The sequence below is a fragment of the Eptesicus fuscus genome, chromosome 4 (assembly GCF_027574615.1).
Source record: "Eptesicus fuscus isolate TK198812 chromosome 4, DD_ASM_mEF_20220401, whole genome shotgun sequence".
NCBI classification, from domain to species: Eukaryota; Metazoa; Chordata; class Mammalia; order Chiroptera; family Vespertilionidae; genus Eptesicus; species Eptesicus fuscus.
Window position 1 is genome coordinate 36,380,021 of NC_072476.1, and position 23,657 is coordinate 36,403,677.

The following is a 23,657-nucleotide window of genomic DNA, read 5'->3' on the forward strand; positions in this document are numbered from 1 at the left end:
AAATCTCATTTCTGAATAATATTTTTGAAACTTTTTTCCTTTATCTCCTTTTCAGCTTTTGTGAAAATAATACATATATAAATAATAAATAAAATACCACACAAATGCCATGCTTGCTTCCCTCTCACCTCCCCCCCCCCCTCCCTTTTACCCCTTTCCCAGGACAACACTGCTCTCTGGTAATGAATACTCAGGTGATTCCTTGCTTGATCTTTACATTGCTATTTTTTTTTTTATTCATTGTGTCAATTACCTGTTGACCCTTTCTATTTGTTCACTTCCCTTACCCTTCTCCCTTCCCAAATTGCTAATCTTTGTACCTTAAAAATAATAGTTTTAAACCTCTATTTATTGTTCCATCTATTTATATAGTACATCTTGACTCTCTATTCTGTTAGTTGAAAATATTAATAATCCCAGTGGAAACAAAGCTTGAGTTCACTTTAAAATTTTCTTACATTTTCTGAATGATTTGTTTCTTCAGGAGTCAGGTATCATGTTTAAATTACTTGGCTTTTCTTTTTAGAGCTTCTAATTTGTTTTTAAAGAGGAGTGGTGAAGTTTGGTTATCCACCGATATTTGAGAACAAAGGGATGAGTTGATTTTTCTTAATACTTGGTGTGGGTTTTCCCTGATGCTATATATGTAGGTTTGATTTCCTGTTCTGTGCTGTCCCTGAATTGGAAGGCTGCATGGGCCATTGGTGCTGTGGGGGGCTTGTCTCCTGGTAGTTTCACATTAGGATCAACACAGAGAAGGGGCTAGTGCAAGGAGCCTCTGGGACAACTTCAAGCGTACTGACATCAGAATTATGGGGGTGCCAGAAGAAGAGAGAGAGCAAGATATTGAACACCTACTTGAAGAAATAATGACAGAAAAATTCCTCTACCTGGTGAAAGAAATAGACCTACAAGTCCAGGATGTGCAGAGAACCCCAAACAAAAGAAATCCAAAGAGGACCATACCAAGACACATCATCATTAAAATGCCAAGGGCAAAAGACAAAGAGAGAATATTAAAAGCAGCAAGAGAAAAACAGTTAGTTACCTACAAGGGAGTACCCATACGACTGTCAGCTGATTTCTCAACAGAAACTATGCAGGCCAGAAGGGAGTGGCAAGAAATATTCAAAGTGATGAGTAGCAAGAACCTACAACCAAGATTACTCTACCCAGCTAAGCTATCATTTAGAATTGAAGGTCAGATAAAGAGCTTCACAGATAAGAAAAAACTAAAGGAGTTCATCACCGCCAAACCAGTATTATATGAAACTAGAGGCCCAATGCACGAAATTCGTGCACGTGGTCAGGGGGGTAATACCCTCAGCCCAGCCTGCACTGTCTCCAATCTGGCATCCCTCTCACAATCCAGGACTGCTGGCTCCCAACTGCTCACCTTCCTGCCTGCCTGCCTGCCTGCCTGATTGCTCCTAACTGCTTCTGCCTGCCAGCCTGATCACCCCCTAACCACTCCCCTGCCAGCCTGATTGATGCCTAACTGCTCCCCTGCTGGCCCAACTGCCCCTAACTGCCCTCCCCTGCCGGCCTGGTCACCCCCAACTGCCCTCCCCTGCTGGCCCAGTCACTCCTAACTGCCCTCCCTTGCCAACCTGATCACCCCTAACTGCCCTCCCCTGCAGGCCTGATTGCTCCCAACTTCCCTCCCTTGCAGGCCTTGTCCCTCCCAACTTCCCTCCCCTGCCAGCCCAGTCACCCCTAACTGCCCTCCCCTGCAGGCCTAATTGCCTCCAACTGCCCTCCCTTGCAGGCCTGGTCCCTCCCAACTGCTCTCCCCTGCTGGCCTGATTGCCCACAACTGCCTTCCCCTGCTGGCCATCTTGTGTCCACATGGGGGCGGCCATCTTTGACCACATAGGGGCAGCCATCTTGTGTGTTGGAGTGATCGTCAATTTGCATATTACCTTTTTATTAGATAGTATGCTGAAGGGTATTCTTTAAGTAGAGGAAGAAGAAGAAAAAGGTAAAGATGAAAATTATGAACAACAAAGTGACAACAAATACATATCTATCAACAAGTGAATCTAAAAAGCAAGTGAATAAAAAATCTGACGAACAGAATAAACTGGTGAATATAATAGAATCAGGAGCATAGAAAGGGAGTGGACTGACAATTCTCGGGGGGAAGGGGGTGTGGGGGGTGTGGGAAGAGACTGGACAAAAATCGTACACCTATGGACAAGGACAGTGGTGGGGGGGCGGTAAGGGCAGGGGGTGGTGAGAACCGGGTGGAGGGGAGCTATGGGGGGGAAAAAAGAGGAACAACTGTAATAATCTAAACAATAAAGACTTATTAAAAAAAAAAGAAGAGGAAGAAAAACACTGAGAAGGGGCTAGATTCCTGTCAGAAGTTTCTGTGGCTGTGGGGGATGGAGTAGGGGGCTTCAAATGCTTTAAGGGGAGGGATTTACTCTAGAGTATTGGAACATATTCTAGCCTTCCTGGTTCTTTCCAGACAGTTATTTGTTTTGGGGGGTGGTTTTTTGGGGTCCTTTTTTTAGCTTTTTATTTTAAACTGATTTAGAGAAAAGTTCCAGAAATAATAGAGTGTTTCTGTATATCCCTTACCCAGCTTTTCCTAATGTTAATGTCTTACATATAGTACAATTTCCAGGCAGTTTAAACAAATTTTAATAGATAAAGAGTCCCCAATAGTTTGCTCACAAGTAAAATTTTGGCACAGTACATGGACATAAGCAGGGGATAAGGAAAAGAATGGAGGACACTCCCAGGCCCAGTATACCTTAGGCAGACTTCCATGAACCTCTCTCTTTTACACTCTCAAAATCTCAGTCTCTGTTGCTGCTGCCCAGTGAGCCTTGGGTCTTACTGGTTTACTGGTACATTGCCAGGCAGCTCATGCCCCACCCTCCCACTCTCCCAAAGTTTTCTCCTATATCGTCTTCTCTAGGAAACCTTAGTTTTGCTCTTAAAACCTGCAATTGATTAAATGAGCCTTCATACCCTCCCCACCCCCCCAAATCCACCCAAATTAAGGAGGGTAACCTCTTTTACCTAAAGTCAAAGATCTTAAATGTTAATCACATCTACAAAATACCTTCACAGAAACATCTAGACTAGTGTTTGCCCAAACGTCTGGATACCATAGCCTAACCAAGTTGATGCATAGTATTAATCATCATCTACTCTGTTCTCTGCCATCCTGTCCTTGACCTCCAAAACTTTGTCAAAATCTGTCTTCTTGCCCTGATGACCCTTTCTTATCCTTTTCACTGTTATGTCCCTCCCTCTTTCAGTATCATTTTATTAGATTCTAGGGAGACAATTGCTTGTACTCATTCCATCATATTCTACAAAAGAAAACACAGTTTATTTGTTTCAGAGAACCTGATTGCTCATGCAAGTGCCTCTCCTAAGCATTGGTGTGTCAACAGAGGTCAGCATTCATTTTGAGATTTAAAAAAAAAAAAAGCATCATGTGATTCAGCTCAAATGTATTTGCTTTTTTTTAATTTTTAAAATATATTTTTATTGATTTCAGAGAAGAAGGGAGAGGGAGAGAGAGACAGAAACATCAATGATGAGAGGTATTTGCTTTACATACTACTCTAGACAGATTTATCAATGTTGATGCTTAGGTATCTATTGCATTGTACTTACTTAGAACTTTTCAACTATTCATTTTATTTGATCTATCTAAATGAAATTATTTTTCTATTTGCTTGGATGTAAGTCCATTCAGCTTTGAAGCATTTGAAAAATGTTAAAAATATGAATTTTAAGCTTTATAACCTGAACCTTAACTTTATTATTTTAATTTTTAAAATCATAAACAAAGCTTTTTTTAGGGCTTATTCACCTATGTAATTCACAATACCTAAAACAGTGCTTTGTCCAAAGTGGGCACTCAAAATTTTTTTTAAATATGCTTACATTTCCCAAAAATTCTGTAGCTTTGTATAATAATAGCATAAATTAATATGGTACTGTAGAGATTTCAAATGTTTTAATTTCTGCTATTTCATTCACTGCTCACATCTGATGCTACTTGTGGGGTTGGGAAGTAAGCAGGCATTTTTAGAACACTTGGTAGGACACGGGCTTTGTCTGAAAAGGTACATCATTTGCCGAGGTCATGTACCTTACAGTTTCTGAATCTGCTTGATTCCAGATCTTCTGACTCCTAATTTTGTACTCTTAATTATGCATATGTTTTCATATGCTGTATATCATCTGGGGAACATTAGACAATGAGCACACTTCTATAAACCCTAGTACTGTTAGATATGCTTGTGATGGACTCACTCTCAAGGCATGTTGTGCTAATGATCTAACCAGAGGTTCTCAGCCTTTCTAATGCCGCGACCCTTTAATACAGTTCCTCATGTTGTGGTGACCCCCAACCATAAAATAATTTTCATTGCTACTTCATAACTGTAATTTTGCTACTGTTATGAATTGTAATGTAAATATCTGTGTTTTCCTATGGTCTTAGGCTCTACAGCAACCCACAGGTTGAGAACCGCTAGCAGGGTTGCCTAAGACCATCGGAAAACACAGACATTTACATTACGATTCATAACAGTAGCAAAATTACAGTTATGAAGTAGCAACAAAAATAATTTTATGGTTGGGGGTCATCACAACATGAGGAACTGTATTAAAGGGTCGCGGCATTAGAAAGGTTGAGAACCACTGATCTAAACTATCCGTTTCTTTTGTAAGAAGTTACGTTTCCTTGGACAGTCAATCCACCCTACTGTGTCCTTGCTTGTTTTGTACGCAGGGACCAAATAGAGTCATGCATGAAAAATGCTCCTAACGTCAGGCTCTGTCTCCCGGCAAAAGTGTGTTTACGAATCAGAAACCACTGTGTATTTTCAAAACCAGAGCCTCCTTACCACCACAAAAACTCATCCATACGAAAACATCAAATTAAACCTATCACATATTTACTAATAGCGAACAGAGCTGCAATCCTTGCCCTCCCATATCTCCCAAGACACATCTTGTCAAAAATCAAATTGTGGTTTAATTAAAGGAGTAAATGAAAAGTAATGATGTCTTGTTAAAAAATAAAAATAGTACTGACTCACTGTCACAAATATATTATTTTCTTTTTTTTTTTTAAAGAAATACTATGTGTCTTAATTTAGTATGAAACATGCATGACAAAAAGCTAAGACTAGTCCCCCAAAGTAAGGCCCATCATTATTTGAATTAACTTTCTCCCACCACCTCCTGGAAGTGAATAAGGGGACAGTTTTCTTCCCAAGTACTCTTTTCCCAGTTTTTCTTTATTCCTCTTTTTGTTCCCCTAGCTCTGCCTCTGAGACCTCCCTCCTACCCTCCCAGTGGCTGCACTGGACGCATGCACAAACTGCCAGTTTTAAATGCCTAACTAATCTTTGTTGCAAATGATGTATTATTCAGAACCGTCTCAGGCCAGGTCTCATATTATTCCGCTTTGGTTGCCAGAGGTTTAAAGGATTAAACAGTCCTTTAAGTACACATTTCCTGTTATCACTTCTCATATTTCAGAGCAGAGGAGCATCCTTTGGGTCTTGAGTTCCTAACCTCTCGAGTCTTGGCTTTTGGGACCTGTGACTCCCCAGAAGGGAAAGGTTGGATAATGTGAACACAATGCATTTTCTGTGGAGCGGCTCTCTGGTTGTCCTCAGGTCTTAAAAGGGACCTAAGACCCAAGAATGTCAAGAAGCACGCTGGCTCTCAGAGGCCCTTTGCTTCCACCACCTTCGCTTTTCACTTGAGGTCTGGGCTGGGCTCTGGCATTGATCTGCAGACCCTGAGCAGCAGCCTATTTCCTGTCTGGTTCTTCTGCCCACCTTCCCCGAGCTTCTGGGCTTCACCTACCCTGCAGGCTCTCTCCGTGTGCTGCCCTTGGCTGCGCCTAACCACTGCTTGGCTTTCCTTACTCCTTTTCACATCCCCGTCCCGGCGTAGAAGGTGTTCCTGTCCTAATTTTCTAAGCACCTTTACTCCAGTGTGATTTATCCTAGAGTTTCTGTACAGAACATGAGAATCACCGGAAGTTTTTCTCTACCCTCTCTCTGTCTGATCAGTGCACCTGGCACATCCCAAAGCCACTGCCTTCCTTAACGAGTGACACATTTTTTTCCCATGGAATCGCATCCCTCAAAGGACCAGTAGCATCCTTGTGCCCTGAGGAATCCTGGCACTGTCTTCCCTCCAAACCCCTAAAACTGCCAGATTCCACACTAACATTAGAATACCCTCTTCCCCCATCCCTCCAGTCCTATCTATTACAGTCAGCTTCAGTTCATGAGCAGGTTTTACCTTGCTTTAGCCTCACTTTAATAACTTCTCTCTCTCTCTCTCTCTCTCTCTCTCTCTCTCTCTCTCTCTCTCACTTAATCTTCTACATTTCTGCCTAATTTTTCAATTTTAGAATTGGGAAAAAAATAGCCAACCCTGATTAAATATGAAAAACATAAAAGAAGCTGGGCATAGATAAAAGATAAGAAAAAGATAAAAGGACATAGACTTCTAGTGCTTTCTTTTGGTTTGGGACTCATCTAGGAGAACCCCTTGCATCCCGTGCTCCTTCTGACTTGCTGCCCGAAAGTGTCTACGATGCGAAGGGGGCACAGCTGGAAAGTAAGCTGAGGGATCTGGCTCCTTGGCCATATGAGCCCCAGTGGACTTGACCCCGGCATCATAAATCAAGTTGGCAGTAAGGGTGGATCTGGGGCCCTGAGTAAACTGCTGTTCCAGTCCAAAGTTAGCTCGCCACGAGGTCTGCATTCTGAGCCTGCTGACACTTCCGATAGCCTTTGCTGGTATACAAACGAGAGAATTCAAGCCCTGCCATATTTGGATCCCTGCTTTAAGTCTGTTCTGAGCTGCTGCATTGCTGTTTCCAATACACAATCCAGAGCTGAAGAAGTGACCAGCCTGTGGCCTCATGACTCAGGAAAGCCTGGTCACGGGCAGCAGGCTAGTTCCTGTCCTCAGATAGGGACCAGGACACCAGGGCCCTGCCAGATTCTTGTACACCCCTTCCCGCCTATTCTGAGGCCAACTTGCAGAAGGGATCATCTGTCCCTTCATTACTGAAAAATAAGTAGCTCTCTTAGGAAACCAAAGACATCTGGGAGGTTCTAATGTTAGTGTGGAATTCTAGGGGTTTGGAGGGAAGACAGTGCCAGGATTCCTCAGGGTACAAGGATGCTACTGGTCCTTTGAGCGATGCGATTCCAGGGGAAGGGAATGTGTCACTCGTTAAGGAAGGCAGTGGCTCTGGGATGTGCCAGGTGCACTGATCAGACAGAGAGAGGGTATGTGCACCATCCAGCTACGGGATTCCTCCACATGTTTCTTAATCTAGCACTCCTTCTGCAGAAGAAAGATAATGAAGGCATGCACTGCTGACTCCACAAGAAGCCTTTTTCACAGTTAAGAATCATCAATGAGACTTTGCAAAGTATTTCAGAGCCTACAGCTACCAGGTATCTCAGCTTAATCTATCTAACGGGCCTGTGGGAGGAGAAAAAATATGATCAGTTGCATGTGTGAATAGGGTGTCAAGAACAACCTAAACCCATATGTTACAATGGAATTTTCCTCCTGTCACATAGCACATTGAGCTTTCCTGGCTTCTAATCCAACGTCCCTCCACACACCATACTGCTTTCACGCACCACCGCTCCTTCCCACATCAGTTTAAGAAACGAAAGTAGCACAGAATGTTGGGACCCGGCTGTGCCCCTGTCAGGATGAGTTGTAAGGTCCACAGTGCCCTCAGCCAGCTAAGTCATTTTGCCTTGCATCAAAGGACTCACCCTAATGTGAGGCCTTGTGGGAAACAAACAAAATGGTTCTTAGTCGTCACCCAGTTTTAGCAGTGTGACTAAAACAGTTCAGAACAAGGCATGTGTATCCCACCCCACCCCCCCCCACTTTCCCAGGGCCTTCTTTGTGCCAGGTATTTCTTGTCAAATTTATTTAATACGCAGAGCATTTTCATGAAGAAGGTACACTTAGCCCTGCTACATATGACAAAATCAAGGGTAGAGAGTTAGTTAACATGTCCCAGGTATCACAGCTATCCTTGGTATTTAAGGTTGATACCCAGGTCTTCTGTCCTTGCTTGTCCTACTAACCCCATGCTATTGTGGCAGGCTCTTCGATCCCGGAACTGCACGTTAGCGTCATCTGGGGACTTTGAGAATGAGTAAGTCAGAACCTCTACGGGTGGGGCCCAGAGAAGAGCACCTAGGGAAGAGCTGACAAGCACTCAGTTTCCCCTCTAGCACCGAGAGGATAGCTGGCCTCACCGTCATCCCAGGGCCCAGCATGGCTCCGAGCAAAATCACCTGCTCATCTTTCCCCATCCCTGCCCTCCAGATGGAGTTGTTCCCAGCAGTTCATTCAGCTTAGGGCTCAGCCACGGTGCAGGAAAGATTGGAGCAGGAGGTGACTGAGCTGAGCAGGCAGAGCTGAGCAGGCAGGCTGTGATGTGGGTCTAGGCCAGGGAATGTCACTGGAGGGTGCAGAGGCCGGCAGGCAGGAGAAGATCTGGGGCCCAACAGGGAGAGTCTAGCACAGTGATGGATGAATTAGACTTTAATGAAGTCAAGATGACTAGGTTTTAAAGTTAGTGTGGGCAGGGGGTTTTATCCTTAACCAAAAGGAGTACGTGAAAAGGAATATTGTGTTTGGAGAGGGAAAATGTACATGCTGAGCCTAAGGTGTTAGAAGAACTTGCTGTGGAGATGTCCACTGGCAATTGAAAACGGGTGATGAGAGACAGTAGGACTTGCTCAGTTTCCCAAATGCATTAAGATGTGACGCAGACTCTCTGAAAGAAGGTGCAAAAGCGAATAGCAAGAACAGTGCACCCAGGTTCCTTTGGAGCATTCAGCTAATACTCTTGTGTGTGTGTACATCTTGGAAACACTATGCCAAGTGGGGGGAAAAACAGACAAAAGGCCACATTTGTATGATACCATTTAGATGGAATGTCTACAATAGGCAAATCCATAGAGACAGAAAGTAGATTACTGGTTTCCAGGGGCTGGGGAAGAAAAGAGTGGGGAGTGACTGCTAATCGATATGGCATTTCTTCTGGGGGTGATGAAAATGTTCTAAATTGATTATAGTGATGATTGCCCAGCTCCGTGAATATGCTAAAACTCACGTAAGCAGGTGAATTGTATGGTATGTGAATTACATCTCAATTTGAGCAGAATATAAATTGTCATTGTTTGGTTAACTGAAAATAAAGTCCAAACCAAAAATGAATTCTATCCAACCTTTAGCTCGAGTATACGTGGGCAGCTTGGCTATTTATGCAGAAAAAAACACACCTCTTCCTTCAGCTCCCCTTCAGTTTACCTTCACTTTCAGTGCAAGAAACAAAAATTTGTGAAGTAGGTGTTGGAAGATCGGTTTAACATATAATTAAATTCTTTATTTAAAGAACCACATTCGTTTGCAGGAGAGAAAAGGCCCCTGATTCTTTACTGCCTTGTGTGTTCCCTGTGAGAACCATTCTTACTTGGGCCCTGTTTAACATACAGATTCTCATATATTTAGGAATTGAAAAAGTGGGAAAGAAAAGGAAAGATGAAGCACGGGATCTTCCTTTGGGATTTACACTAAAATGTGAATTTTATCTTTGTCCACCGTTTTTAAACCTGAAAAGTACAAATGTTTGGACAGTGACACAAATGTTTGGACAGTGGTCATTGGGTTGTCCTTAGAACATGTTGGAACTGCGTATTGAAAAATATGAGGTAACCTGAAACTTAGAAAGGCGCAGACTATCAAGTTCACTTGAAAGGAAAGGATTAACAAAATTAGAAGGTGCTGTTTGAAAATGGACTTAAATGTTTCATGAAAAACCTTGGGAATACTTCAGTTTAGAGATGCTAAGTACTATAGTAGTCAGATAATGTGTTCTCCTTATAAAGTTAAGATGAGCTTGTCTGGCAGCCTATGAAGAACTCAGCTTCACGCCAGGCATAAATAACCTTTGGTCTTGTCCATACTTTAGTACTCTGTTACTGTTGGCTTAGGTATCTTTTGTTGTTGAAAGAAAAAAGGCTGGAAAATCCTCAATTTGCTGGTGAGGTAGGGAAATTCTGTTCATGCACAAACATAAATCTCTCTTCAATCTAAACTTGTATACAACACCTTCAGTTTGAAGAGAACACTGCTTAGCATTATTTCCCAAAATACATTAATATTCTGCATGCATTTCACTAATGTATTTAAAGAAAAGAAGGCTGGAGGAAGTTTTCTCCGAATACTTTTCTTAGATCTGAACCGGGAACTAGTTCTTAAAAGTCTCAGTCTCATCATGTAAGTTATGATTTCACATGGCTTCCTCCATCAAAGCCTCAGAGGCAGTGCTATGCAGGAAGGAGGCTGAGGGCCCCAGGGGCTGGAGTGCCAGAGTAGCTGATCCCTGAATAAATCCAGATTTATTCAGTGTTCTGCACAGCCTTGGTAGAGTAAAAGACGAGGTAGAGTCCCCCTATTAGGAGAGGTTCTCTTCTCCTGAGAAGCTTTTCTTCCTCACTGGATAGCAACTATCCAAAGATGTCCTGAAAACAGTCGTGTGCTCACTGCTGGAGCTGGTTTGCTGTCCTGCAGAAGCACGTGCAATGCAAGAAGACATGTGGGTTGTGGATTTTTCTGCTGATTCAGCACAGAGCACTGCCCGCGAACAGCCAGCTCGAAGAATGCTGAAGTCATGTATCAGTGCACACCAGACGATTCTTTGTGCCACAGAAAGCTCAACTGGTCGCTTAAGGGAGAAAGTCAAAGCACACGCAACTGTTAACGCCTGCTCTTGATTTTCAGTTCCGGGTCGTGGATAGCTTATTTCAAATCCACTGGTAGTCTAAAAACGATTTTAACCACTTCCCTCACCAAACCTTTCAGTGAAGATGCTAACAAGCAGCAAAACTGAAAATATTAATTTCACCTCTCCTCCATACCCTTTATCTCCCTGACAGGGCCAGAAGATGATTTTGGATGTTCCCCAATAAAAACTGAGTTTACAAACTAGTGGCTCGCAGGCCCACCCAACCATAGAAGATGTGTTTATTTGGCCTGTACTGTATTTCTAAAAAATATTTGAGTAAGTTGTCAACATCTAAACCTCAGGAAATGCCACATAAGATCTACGTTTCTGGTTTCTCTTACAATTCTGAAGATCTGGTCATCCTGGGCCCACATTCTCAAGTGATCCTGATGGGCTGAGGCCAAGGGGCAGGTCTGTCCTCAGGCTGGATTTGGCTCCTGTCCTGACAGCCCTTGTTCCCACTAGCCCGCTTGTATCACTTTCATAACCTACTAGTCATAGTGGGCATTTGGGTTTGGGACACCCCGCTCCCCCTCCCTCCCCCCCAACAAGAGAAGGATCCCAGAAAAGGAAAGATTTTGCTTTCTTCACAGTTGTCATTGTGACACAGTCCCTATTGGTATGAAATTTGAACAATATCATCATATATATGCCAGAGTCCTGAACGCAGAAACATGTAAAATGAGTTCCATTTAGGATATAGGATTTCACTTTCGTGTCTAATAAGGAATAAAGACTATTTCAAACAAAGTTGGAGAGGTATAAGAAAAGCACACTTAAATGGAAGGTGGGTAACCTTACTTTCTATTCTGCTCTCTTCCCCCCGTGATGATACCAGTTTTCTTTCCTGAGGTTGAAGTTAGTAGCCACCACCTGTCACCCACCTCATTTAGCATTTGTTCACTTAACGACATCTATAGGGAGTGGTTAACATCAAGAGTTTAGGGTTTTACAAACATGGATATGCACTTGGGACTTCCTTTTTCTCTTCTGTAAAGCAAGAACCATAATAATAAACACCTCAGTGTCTGGTGTACTCTGAATACTCAGTCATTATAAGCTTTTATCTATTTTTTTATTTTTATTATTAAATACAAACTGTTCACCACACTTTGTGCTAGGCCTTGGAAATATGAGATTTTTTTTAGAGTAGTTTCATACCAGGCTTCTAAATCTGAGGTCCTGGACATTTAGGGGATCATCCCACTGTTATTTGAGTTAGAGCCATGACCTCCTTCCCAGAAAAGTGTACACACACACAATAGGTTGCATAACATTCTGGGGATTTGGGAGCCACTGACGCCCATCCATGGCGTCTGCTCCATTAGGTCCTCACTGGGTTGGTCACACAGGACGTGGAAGCAGTGATTGTAGAGGAGGTGGTTCCGGAAGACCCAGAGCCACCCATAGGAACGTTAGGGCAGTTCTGTGTGAGGGGCTGAAGTGCACAGAGGTGAAGTGGGCAGTAAGGGGAATTTTAATGAAGACAACATCTCTTTTTTTTTTTTTTTTTCAGATAAAGAAGATATTCCTATAAGAACTAATGTAGTCAGAGCTAGCATTGTATATTTGTCATGTATATAATAGTGGCTACTCTGGCACATGTTAAGTTCTGGAATTATCTTCTCGCCTGTGATCTTTTTACCTTTCCCGCCCCCTCTAAATTGTGATTTGTCTTCCTGGATATGGAAACTAATTTCAGTATATATTAGCCAGACCATTGCTTTTGCATAGGGTTGCTGTGGTTTATTGTGCTTTTCCCTGTATTCTAGTCTGTTCCTAGTCTCATCAACCTGAAGTTCCCAATGTACACAGAACCAATTGCACATGGGACCTGATTATCTGTTGGTGACACAGATGGGGCTCATCACTCTGGGCCACCTCTGCCCCTAACCCTCTCAGACCCTTAGGTTGGATGCAACACTTTATTATGTTCCCTCCAAAACAAATCCAACTGCAAAGTATTGGGAAACAGGTAGGTTTTACTGAGGCTTTGGGAGACAGAATGAAAACAAAATTCACTGCATTTCACATTAAAATTCCCATTAGACAATGCTCAACTGCCAAAGCTTTTCTCTTCCACAGGCTAGCCCCTCATCTTCCCTCCACTTTACCCCCCACCTCTCTTCTCATCTTGTACTAGTAGCTTGTGCTAATTCAGGGAATGTAGCTCCCGACACTCCCGCAATTCTGCTTCCTCGTTGTGGTTATTTAATACTGCCTTGAATTATGAGAAAGCTTCCGTGCTGAGGAGGATGATTTTGTTTATACCGTGCAACAAGCAGCAAGCTCTCCTTAGTATTCATGTTATTTGTAGTGGGGCTGAAGTTTAAATAGCAAATATATCCTCCTCTCCTCCCCCGCACCAACCACAAATTTCTTTCTTCTTCACTTAATACATTAGCGGCATCCTTGGTGTTAGAACATGTAAACTCATCTCTCATTTTGAACAGCTGTGACGTGTGCCATTGTATACATGCAACATGATGTATTTAGCCATTCCTGGACATTTGCTTTCTTTTCTATTACAAACAATGCTGCAATCAAGCTATTGCACACTTGTGTGACTATGTCTGTAGGATAAATTCCTCGAATTGATATTTCTGTCATAAATATGTGCATTATAACATTCAGTAGATATTGCTGTCCAGAAATTTATCTTTTAACCAACTGTATAAAAGAGATTCTGTTTCAGTTTTTCATAAAATTACATCATCTTATATGTTTGTTTATTTATGACCCATCTTGATTTGGGAAGGGTTTAAGGTGGCAGGCAAGAAAATGTAAATTAGAAGTAGATAGGAAAGGAAAGTGGAAAATAGAGATGAAGACATAAAATGGACTGGTGAATAAGGTTATAAAAATCCATGCAGATTCATTCTATATCCTAGGCAACCCTCAGGTTTGGCACTAAGCTTTCCAGCAGCCAGTGCAAAGAGGGGAAACTGATCCAGTATGGGATCTATGACTGAAAACAAAGCCATGGCTTGGTGGCCTCATATACAGGACATTGTACAGTGAGACAGTGTCCTCAGAAGTGTGACCTCATGTGAGCCCCATAGCATCCCTTTATCTGCCCCTCCCCCCCCCTTTTTTTTGGACCCAAAACATGTTGCCCAAGAGCAGAGGCCTGTCTTTAGGCGTACATGTGCTGATTATGTCAGGCGGTGAGCAGCCTAGCCAAGACTGATAAACCAACCGCTTGCCTCCTAATGTGGCCAGATAGATAGCAGGGCGTTCAGAGCAGGCATTGCCACTTGAACATACAGAGCTTCCTTTCTCCTAAAAGCTTCTGAGAATGACCTTGGGGGACGAGACTGGAAGCAGATCCAGGCCAGTGTCTGTAAGCCAGGTCAGGAAAACACTCCTGAAGGGGCATTCCCAGGTAGGATGTGTGAGCTGCCTGCTTCATGAGCAGACAGAGGGACAAAGGGATATGCTCTCCAGGCTGCTCAGGGCTGGGGACAAGGATCTCCAAAGGGAGCCAGGGCCTAGGGGCCACCTGTGCAAATTGAAGATGCCAAAGAATGGACTCGCGACGTGGTCTGGGGCACTGCAGCTCTGGATCTTGGAGAGAGAGATAGGAGTGAGCGGAGTAAGCTGAGCTGGGTGGGGAGACTAGGCTAATCAGCCACCACAGGTGTGGAGCTGGCAGAGAGCAGGTGGAGGATGTGACGAGGTCTAGACAGAGAGAAAGGAGATTCAGCTTTGCATAAATCACCAAGGGGCTGAGTCCCACGGCAGAGGGGCAGATGGTTCTGCAAGGAAACTCTGACCCAAAGCGGGGGGAGTAGAACTGGACACCAAGCAGCTGAGGTGCTATAAGAGAGAGCTGGACTTAGACCTGCATTTGACATCAGGGCAAATGGGCAAGAAAGAGAGGGACTCTAAGGTTCAGGGCTGACAGAATATAAAACAGAAATGATTGAGTGACATAGATTTTGTCCCCAAGCCCCACTAAGCTGTGGGTAACTTTACCCACAAGGTACCCACACTGTGATGTGGATATCTAGACATGTACTATTGAGACTTACTGAGAATGTATCATGAGATGGAGGCATGGGGGGGGCGGGGAGGAGTAAAAAACAGCCCATGAATATAGAGGGGGAAATATCTTCTTTTGTCATTCCCTGGATGGCAAAGTAAAAGACAGTAAGGGAAAGTTATCCAAGGGAAAGACAAAAAGAAAAAAAAAAAGACAGTGGAAACCTGATTGAAGGAAGTTTTTTTGCATATCAGCCTTGGAAGCCACAAAAGAGAGGGATGTAAGAACAGCAGGCAGTTCCAAAGGGAGTAAAAGAAACTATTGAGACAGTATGGCACGGGGAGGAAAGGAGGTTCATTTTCCATTTGGAGAAATTTGATCAATTAAATTCCTTTGGTGCATCCAAGAAGGTTTGAGTTTTGAATCATCATGAGCCTAAGCCAGAATAGATGTTCTGAGTTTTAATTTTACTTACTTAGACCCAGATCCACTATTTAAAAGCCTACTTGCCCTTCACATCAGTCTACTAGTAGACTGCTTTTGCTGCTATACCTGGGATAATGGCTTTCTCATCCTCATGTTCTGCATCCCTCCAGGTTGGTAATAAGAGCTTCCCCAGGTATTAGGGAATGTAACTGATGAGGAAATATGACCCCAGCTTAGGTTCTCGTATCATTCCAGTACATTTTTACCAGAATATTATACAAGTGAAAACATAATTTGAACTCACATATGGGGAAACACAAAAATGTAACAGTAAACTTTCAGTGTTAGAATTTAGAATAGATTTAAGAATGAATGTTAGCCAGATGACTTCAGCTGTCATGTGTAACTTAAATAGCTTCTTATTAAGACTTGTAAGTCAGGCAAAAATTAATTTATTAGAATAAAGTAATGCTCAGAAGTGACTGAATATGTGAAAAGTTAATAAATGGAGTATAGGTTACACTAAGAGATCCATTTTCTTATTTTCTCAGTAGCCACAGTTTCCATCAATTTAATGTGGTTATCTGAAATCTTGGTTAGGATTCTCTGATATCTGTTTTTAAATGAGTTCATGAGATAAGCATTGTTAAAAAGACACCACCTTTGATCAATGTAATGGTTTTGATTTGAAACCCCCATGTAAGATTCTTAATCATTTCCTTGGTAACAGAGGTTTGAACAAAATACAAGGGCAAGGGTATTACAAAAAGGTTACTTATTGTTCCCTCTGCTTATGATTATCTGGAGAACAACAATGCCAAAATGGGGAGGAAAGCAGGGGCAGTTGGGCCAAATGAACAGAATTCTGAAGTAGATGGTAGGTGGTAGTCTGCAGGGTTTTTCCCTCAATTGGGTGTAGCCTTGCAAAGGAAGGTGGGACCATCATCCCAGCAATCAGCCTCTTCATTCTGGGCCCCACGTTGAAAAATAGTTTTTGCTTGATATTATGGATATGAGGTATATATTCTTCTAAGACAGTGGTCGGCAAACTCATTAGTCAACAGAGCCAAATATCAATAGTACAACGATTGAAATTTCTTTTGAGAGCCAAAATTTTTAAACTTAAACTTCTTCTATCGCCACTTCTTCAAAATAGACTTGCCCAGGCCGTGGTATTTTGTGGGAGAGCCACCTCAAGGGGCCAAAGAGCCGCATGTGGCTCGCGAGCCGCAGTTTGCCGACCATGGCTAAGACATCCTCAGACTCCAATCTAATAAGTTTTCTAAATAATGCTCTTTTCTGCCATCACCTTAGGCAATTTTTGTATACTACATGAACTACAAAGATGTATATGATGTGTTCTGACTTGTAGAGACAACTTACTCCTTTGTAACTGCAACAGAAACAGTAGTCCACACTCAAACATTTTTTTTTTCTAGCACTACTGGCCTGGGTAGAATCATTACAATGCATTTTAGGCAAAAGGGACGTGAGAGTTGAGGATTGTTCCCCCAAACTCTCTCTGCCACCTTCTGTACTCCTCAGATGTCTGCTTTAGCCTCTAACTAGTTGAGAGGCTGAGATACCACACGAATCAGGAAGGCGTGACCTCGGGCAGCCAGGTTTGCAAGTGCACCCCGTAGTTGGAAGCCTTACTTCCCTGGTTTACTGCACCTGGCAGGAGCACCAAACAGGTGGAATTTCACGGGATTGCACTTTGAGGTACCCACAGAGGACATACTGATGCAGAGTTTGTTTACTCAGTTAGTGTGACCTAGCACACAAACATGTGGACACAGGGCAATCACAACTCCCACGGAGGAAATATGCAGGTCAGGTTGTGAAGTAGCACCCATAGTTATTTAGAAAGGTGTTGAAATTCCTGGGGAGGTTCGTTTTGTTTTAAACTCTACCCATTTCACTAGTAGAAAACAATGAGTGTGATTGCTCTTTCTTCTCCCTAACATCAGGACTTCCCCAGGGAGATGTTTGCCATGTAATTCTACAGGGGACATGGAGACATGGAATTAGACCTTGTAACCAACCAGGTATATGGCAAAAATAACTACATAAAAAAAATCCTGTGCATTTCAGTATAAAAATTACTGAAATTATAAGCACAGGTTAAATATGCAAATACGAGATTTCAAAGGTATCATTTATATTCCATGTAGCAAGAGAGAAAATATTTTAAAACTGACATGATATCAAGTGATATGAAGAAATTGGTATATAATTTGTGCTGAGTATGAGGGGAAATGCAGTACATAAATTATGCAGAAGACAAATTTTCCCCATTGCCAGAAGGTATTTGGAATTGGTATGTAAATCCTCTTGAGTTTATGGGGTTTTTTTCAGTGCTGTTTGTTACATCCTTTCCTCAAGATCTTTCTCATTTGGACAAGAGACCAGTGACAGTAAATTTGAGCATATAGTTGTAAAAGCCACTCTCTCCCTCCACTTACCTTGTGACAGCAGCCACAGAAGATGAAACCTGCTGGGCATGTGAGTGGATGGTGGTAAGGCTGCTTCAGGTGGGAGGAATATGTTGATGGAGGAATCTGGCCTTCAATTATGGAATGACGTCAACGCCTGTCCTGTTGAATGGCAGGGCTCGGTGAGACAAGCAGTAAAGAAGAGAAAGATCATATCTTGTTAATTGACTTAATCTCACCGCCCCCAGAATTACTGATGATTTATAACACAGAACTTCCTTTAATTTCATCAAATGCCTCGCCCAGAAACGATGCACAGTAGTGATACGATGGATAGTGATTATGAACGAGGACATACTTTGCCCCTATCTCTTGCCATTATTTCCTCTATGACCTTATTTAGGGAAAACTAGCATGAAACTCACGTCTTGATTTTGCGGGGTGGGCTTTTATTTTTGTCCTTTAATTTTAAGTTGTCACCCCCTCTGTTACAAGCGGAGTGAAAAATCCCACCCATTGTCTTTCTAACTTTGTATTATAAATGCTGGACTCTGGAAAAGCAGCAACAGTAACGATGGAACTGGTGTGGATAATGAAAGCTTTTGGTCTTGGAAAGGGAAAATGAAAAGACCTGCTCAGAATTGCATGGCCAGGGAGGCTGGCGTTTTTCCTCATATTTCTAGGTGATAGACAAATTGTTAGTTACCACATGTGTAATTTATTAGTAATTGCTCTAATTTACCTCCTAAGTTTCTAAGTTGCCAATTCACTGACATCAACTATTTTGTACCGAAAAAATAGGAACCATGTGATAATTTAATGAAGTAGCTAGCCAGTTAGGGTGATTTCTGTGCAAATGCAGTAATTGCCATTGTAATTTAGAGAAGTAGGAGAGGAATAACAGTCAAATCTCTTAGAAGCCTAGTGACTAATACCCCTCCCAGAAATTAAAATGCTATGTTCAACCTTTCCTCTTGTGGACATATGGATACTAAGGTAACTGGCTTTCCTTTGAATTGGGTTGCCATCTACTTTAAAAATAAAAAAAATGCTTCCTTCCTCCTTGGAGCATGGTAAGGGCTGTCGAGGGACAACTCCCTCCTGTGTGTGGTCTGGGAGGCAGAGGGCTCAAGGGTCTGCAACTTAAGGTAGAGCAGAGTGGGGCCTGTTGCAGGGATGTCACAGACAGGGTTAGCATAGAGCTTCTGTTTCTTCTTCTCAAAGCAAATGTTCCACTTCTCTCAAAAAAATTCTATCTAATAAAGAGGGAATATGCTAATTGACTTTGCAATGGTGGCGCCCACAGCCAATAAGGAGGGAATATGCTAATTGACTGCCCCACCCTCAAAGGTGGCAGCGCCCACAGCCAATAAGGAGGAAATATGCTAATTGCTGCCACGCCCTCAAAGATGGCGGTGCCCAGTCCCTTCAGACCTGCTGGGGCAGCCGGCACGCTGCAAGGCCAGGCCCACCCCCAGGCGGACCCTGCTGCTCCTCGAACCTGCCTCCGGAGTCCCCCAGTCCCCTCAGCCCCCCAGCCCCCCAGGGCTTGCCTGAGGCGCAGGCAAGCCTCGGATGGTGGCTTCCCAGCTGCCCATGGCTGCCCGAGGCTCAGGTAACCAGGGCCGGCTGAGGCTTGCACTGCTGGCAGTGGCAGCAGCAGAGGTGTGATGGGGCATTGCCTTCCCCTGATCGCCAGGTCACCTCCCGCCCCTGAGAGCTCCAGGACTGTGAGAGGGGGCAGGCTGGGCTGTAGGACCCCCCCTCCAGTGCATGAATTTTCATACACTGGGCCTCTAGTAATTAGCTATAAGAACCTAAATGCACAATGTCTTCTCGTGGCCAGCCTATCAGATTTCTCTTTGTTCCTGAATCTCCTCAATTTACCAACAGAAACATTTTCTACTTTTCTTCTCTGGTGAACAGCCAAGCAAGCTGAGGTCCCCTTCTGTCTCTGTGCCATCAGCAGAACTGTAAACTCCCTTCTGCTGCTGAGGCAGGAACACAGCTTAACTTTTGGTTCTCAGGTGTAAGTTTGTGGTCCTGGAAATGACAGGAAGTAGGAAAATGAAGTTTTTAGCTGACATTTGAGAAAACTGGAAGTAGAGGTGACAGGATAAATGTGGATTGCTCAGGACATTTTGGAATGCCACTCTTTTGCCCAACTCAACTGGCAAACATCTTGGGACTGATAAAATTCTTTTGCAGTTCATCAGAATTTAACTTTGGTTCAATCTGTCAAAGTCACAACCACATCTCTCAAGAGTACCATTTGGCTACAGATCAAATTTATTATCACAAACACAGTGATGTTCCTGAATAGCATTCCTAACACAGTGGATGTCCCTATGCACCAAATACCAAAAAATACCAGAAAAACAAAGGAATTTATATAATCCCTGCTAATTTCATTAAAATCAAGGTACTTTCCTTCTGGCCAGCAGGGCTCAATGGTTGAGGATCAACCTATGAATCAGGAGGCCACGGTTCGATTCCCTGGTCAGGGCACATGCCGGGTTACAGGCTTGATCCTCAGTGTAGGGCATGCAGGAGGCAGCCAATCCATGATTCTCTCTCATCACTGATGTTTCTATCTCTCTTCCATCTCCCTTCCTCTCTGAAATCAATAAAAATATATTTTTAAAAATAAAATAAAGGTACTTTCCTAAGTGACCAAATAGTGTTTGGACAAATGACCATACTCCTGGAACCTGATATGAGACTCTATAGTGACTAAGAATTTTAACCAAATTTTAAATCTATATTTATGGCCTTGTGACATCCTTAGTATACTATTAGCATGTTCATGACCAAGGAGGAACACCGGCTGAGTCTCCTGGCTTAATGTTTGCTCAATCGATGTTTAGTAAGCAATAGGGCAGGATGGGCAGCCCCTTTATCCTCAAAGTGTGGACCTAGGGCCAGCACCATCAGCATAATCTGATAGCATGTGAGAAAGGCAAATTTATGGCCCTACCCCAGCCTACTGTAACAGCATTTCTGAAGGTGGAACCCAGAAATCCGGATTTTTACTACCTCTTCTAGGGATTCTGATGTCACTCAACTTTGAGAACCACTGGCCTCAGGGTCTTGGAACAAACTATTAACTAACAATTGATGGTGCTTGTTGGTGCCTGGATGTCTTTCTCTCTGCAAATGAAAGAAGTGTGGCCGTCATGCTATATCCTCTTTGGGTTTGAAATCTCAGCTGCTGATTTTTGCCTTTTTTTTCTCCACAACATTTCCCAATACCTGGATCAAAATTATGGGTTACCATACATTGAAATTAACTTGAGATGACAGTTTTGTTTTTAAACTTGGAACTGTAAGGAACTCCTCCTAAATGTGATTGAACTGTTTTAGGTTATTTGTACCACATACCAAAAAAGTAATACACACTTTTCCTGAATCAGCTCTCTGAACAACTCAGCCATTTGCAATATAGAGAAAAAACAGAAACTGGACAAAAAAAGACCTGCCAATATTCAACATATACATTGAGAAAACTGTGCACCAAAGCTCCTTTAAAAAAAAAAATTCTTGGAGGAGACAAAAATCTATTCGCTTTTACTTTGCAAAACTAGTTGTGGCTCAGAATTGCATGAGAAGCTTTTTAAAAATTCAGATTTGCAAAACCTAAGCATGAGAGTTGAAACTATAAAACTCTTAGAAGAAAACGTATGTGTAAATCTTCACGATCTTGAATTAGGCAATGGTTTCTCAGATATGGCACCTAAAACACAGGCAACCAAAACAGAAAATAGATAATTAATATTGAAATTTTTTGTGCTTCAAAGTATACTGCCAAGATCATGAAAAGACAGCCTGCAGAATAATAGAAAATACAGGGTGTCACAAAAAAATGCATGTGTGCTTTTTTCTAATAGCTCAATTGATGTTTCTTTTCAGATTGAACCCATTAAAATTAATAATTATTCAAAGTGTGTATACATTTTTTGAAACACCCAATATTTGTAAATAATATATCTGAAAAATTTAGCATTCAGAATCTATATATATTTTCAAAAACTTCTTACAACTCAATAGTAAGAAAAAAAATAACCCAATTTTGAAATGGCCAAAATATTCGAATAGATGTTTCTTCAAAGAAGATATACAAATGGCCAATAGCACACAAAAATATACTCAACATCATTCACCATTATGGAAATACACATCAAAACTATAATGAGATGCCACTTCACACTAGGATATGGACAATAATGTGTTGGATTTGGAGAAATTGGAACCCTTACACTGCATATGGGAATGTAAAATGCTGCAGCCACTTTGGAAGTCTAGTAGTTTCTTAAAAAGTTAAAGATAGAATTATTATATGACCCAGCAACTCCACTACTAGGTTTATACCCAATAGAATTGAAGACATAAAAACTTAAAGAGAAATGTTCATAGCAGCCTGTTCATAATAGCCAAAAAGTGGGAACTCAAATGCCCATCAACTGATGAATGGATAAATAAAATGTGGTATATTTGTGCAATGGGATATTATTCACTCGAAGAGAGGAATAAACTATTGATGAATGCTATGACTTGAAGGAACCCTGAAAACATTAAGCTAAGTGAAAGAAGCCAAACACATACAAAAAAACACATTGTAAGATTCAATTTATATAAATCTCCAGAATAGGCAAAGCCATCCAGATAGAAAGTAGATTAGTGGTTGTAAGGGGCTGGAAGAATTGGAGAATGACTGACTGTGAATGGTTGTTGGTTTTCTCTTGAGTGATGATAATGCCCTGGAATTAAATTGTGGTGATTGTTGCACAACTTTGAAATACAAAAACTACTGAATTGTACACTTAAGAGGGTTATTTTATGGTATGCAATTACAGCTGAATTTTTTTTAAAGGCAACAAGTTGGATTTGGCCTGCAGGGCCATAGTTGGCCTATCCTACTTCTAGTGTGAAAAGTGGGGAGGGGCAGATACATGACAAAGATTGACCACATGATGATAATTGTTGAAATGGATGATGAGTATTTGGTGGTTCCTTATAATATTTTTTTCTACTTTTGTATGTCTTCAAAGATGCAAATATATTTCCATAATAAAAACATCACGTATGATGCATACTGAATTAGATATGAGAAACACCAAGAATGGGGCCTAGGCATCTGTAGTCTTGACAAGTTTCCAGGTGATTCTTTTGAAACCAATCAATTATTGGCTTGAACATCTATAATTGGAGACTAATGCTCTGTGTATAGCTCTCTTAATTTAACTTTGTTAGAAGGTTAGACGAGAGGGGGAAAAGTTGCTTATAGCCAACAAGAAAAACAGAAAATAATAAAATGCAAATATGAACACTTAAAAAGCTCAGCCCTGGCTGGTGTAGCTCAGTTGTTTCGGCATCGTCCTGCACACCACGAGGTTGTAGGTTCGATTCCCAGTCAGGGCACGTGCCAGAGTTTGTGTGCTCGATCCTCAGTATGGGGGTGTGCAAGAGGCAGCTGATCGATGTTTTGCTCTCACATCGATGTTTCTCTCTCCCTCCCCTTCCTGTCTCTCTAAAAATCAATGTAAAAAAATCTTTTTTAAAAATCTCAGTATTCTGAGGCCACTTAGCATAGAAGCAAACAGTCCTATGTGCCATTAGAAACTGAAATCATCATTATATTACAAAATAGCACAACTTTTGAGATTAATAATAAAGATCTGGAGGCATTCAGGGAGGACTGAATTGTGTTCAGTAAATGTTATTTAAGGCATGTAGAGGTAAATACTCATTTTAAAAATATCATTTTAAGAATTGTCTGAGTTCTGGCCAGTGTTTTCAGTGGTTAGAACATCAGTCCTCGGATCGAAGGGTCATTGGATTTCCTGACAAGGGCACATTGTACATGGGTTGCAGGTTTGATCCCCAGCCCTGGTCAGGGTGCATGCAGGACCCAACCAATTGATGTGTCTCTCGTGTTCTTTCGCTCTCCCTCTCCCTCTCTCCCTTCTGTCCTCTATTT

The 23,657-nt window shown here is 42.1% G+C and overlaps 1 protein-coding gene across 3 annotated transcripts in view; it reads left to right on the forward strand.

Moving 5' to 3' along the window:
* Positions 1 to 23,657, forward strand: part of MARCHF3 (membrane associated ring-CH-type finger 3) — a 140,896-nt gene that overhangs the window by 36,327 nt on the left and 80,912 nt on the right. Inside the window, exon 1 of one of the 3 annotated variants that reach the window (XM_054714939.1) lies at positions 7,448 to 7,469. The exons of the other annotated variants lie outside the window; for them this stretch is intronic. The gene's annotated coding sequence lies outside the window, so the exon portion shown is untranslated. Of the gene's footprint in view, positions 1 to 7,447; positions 7,470 to 23,657 lie in introns of those variants that run through there. 3 annotated transcript variants of the gene reach the window in all.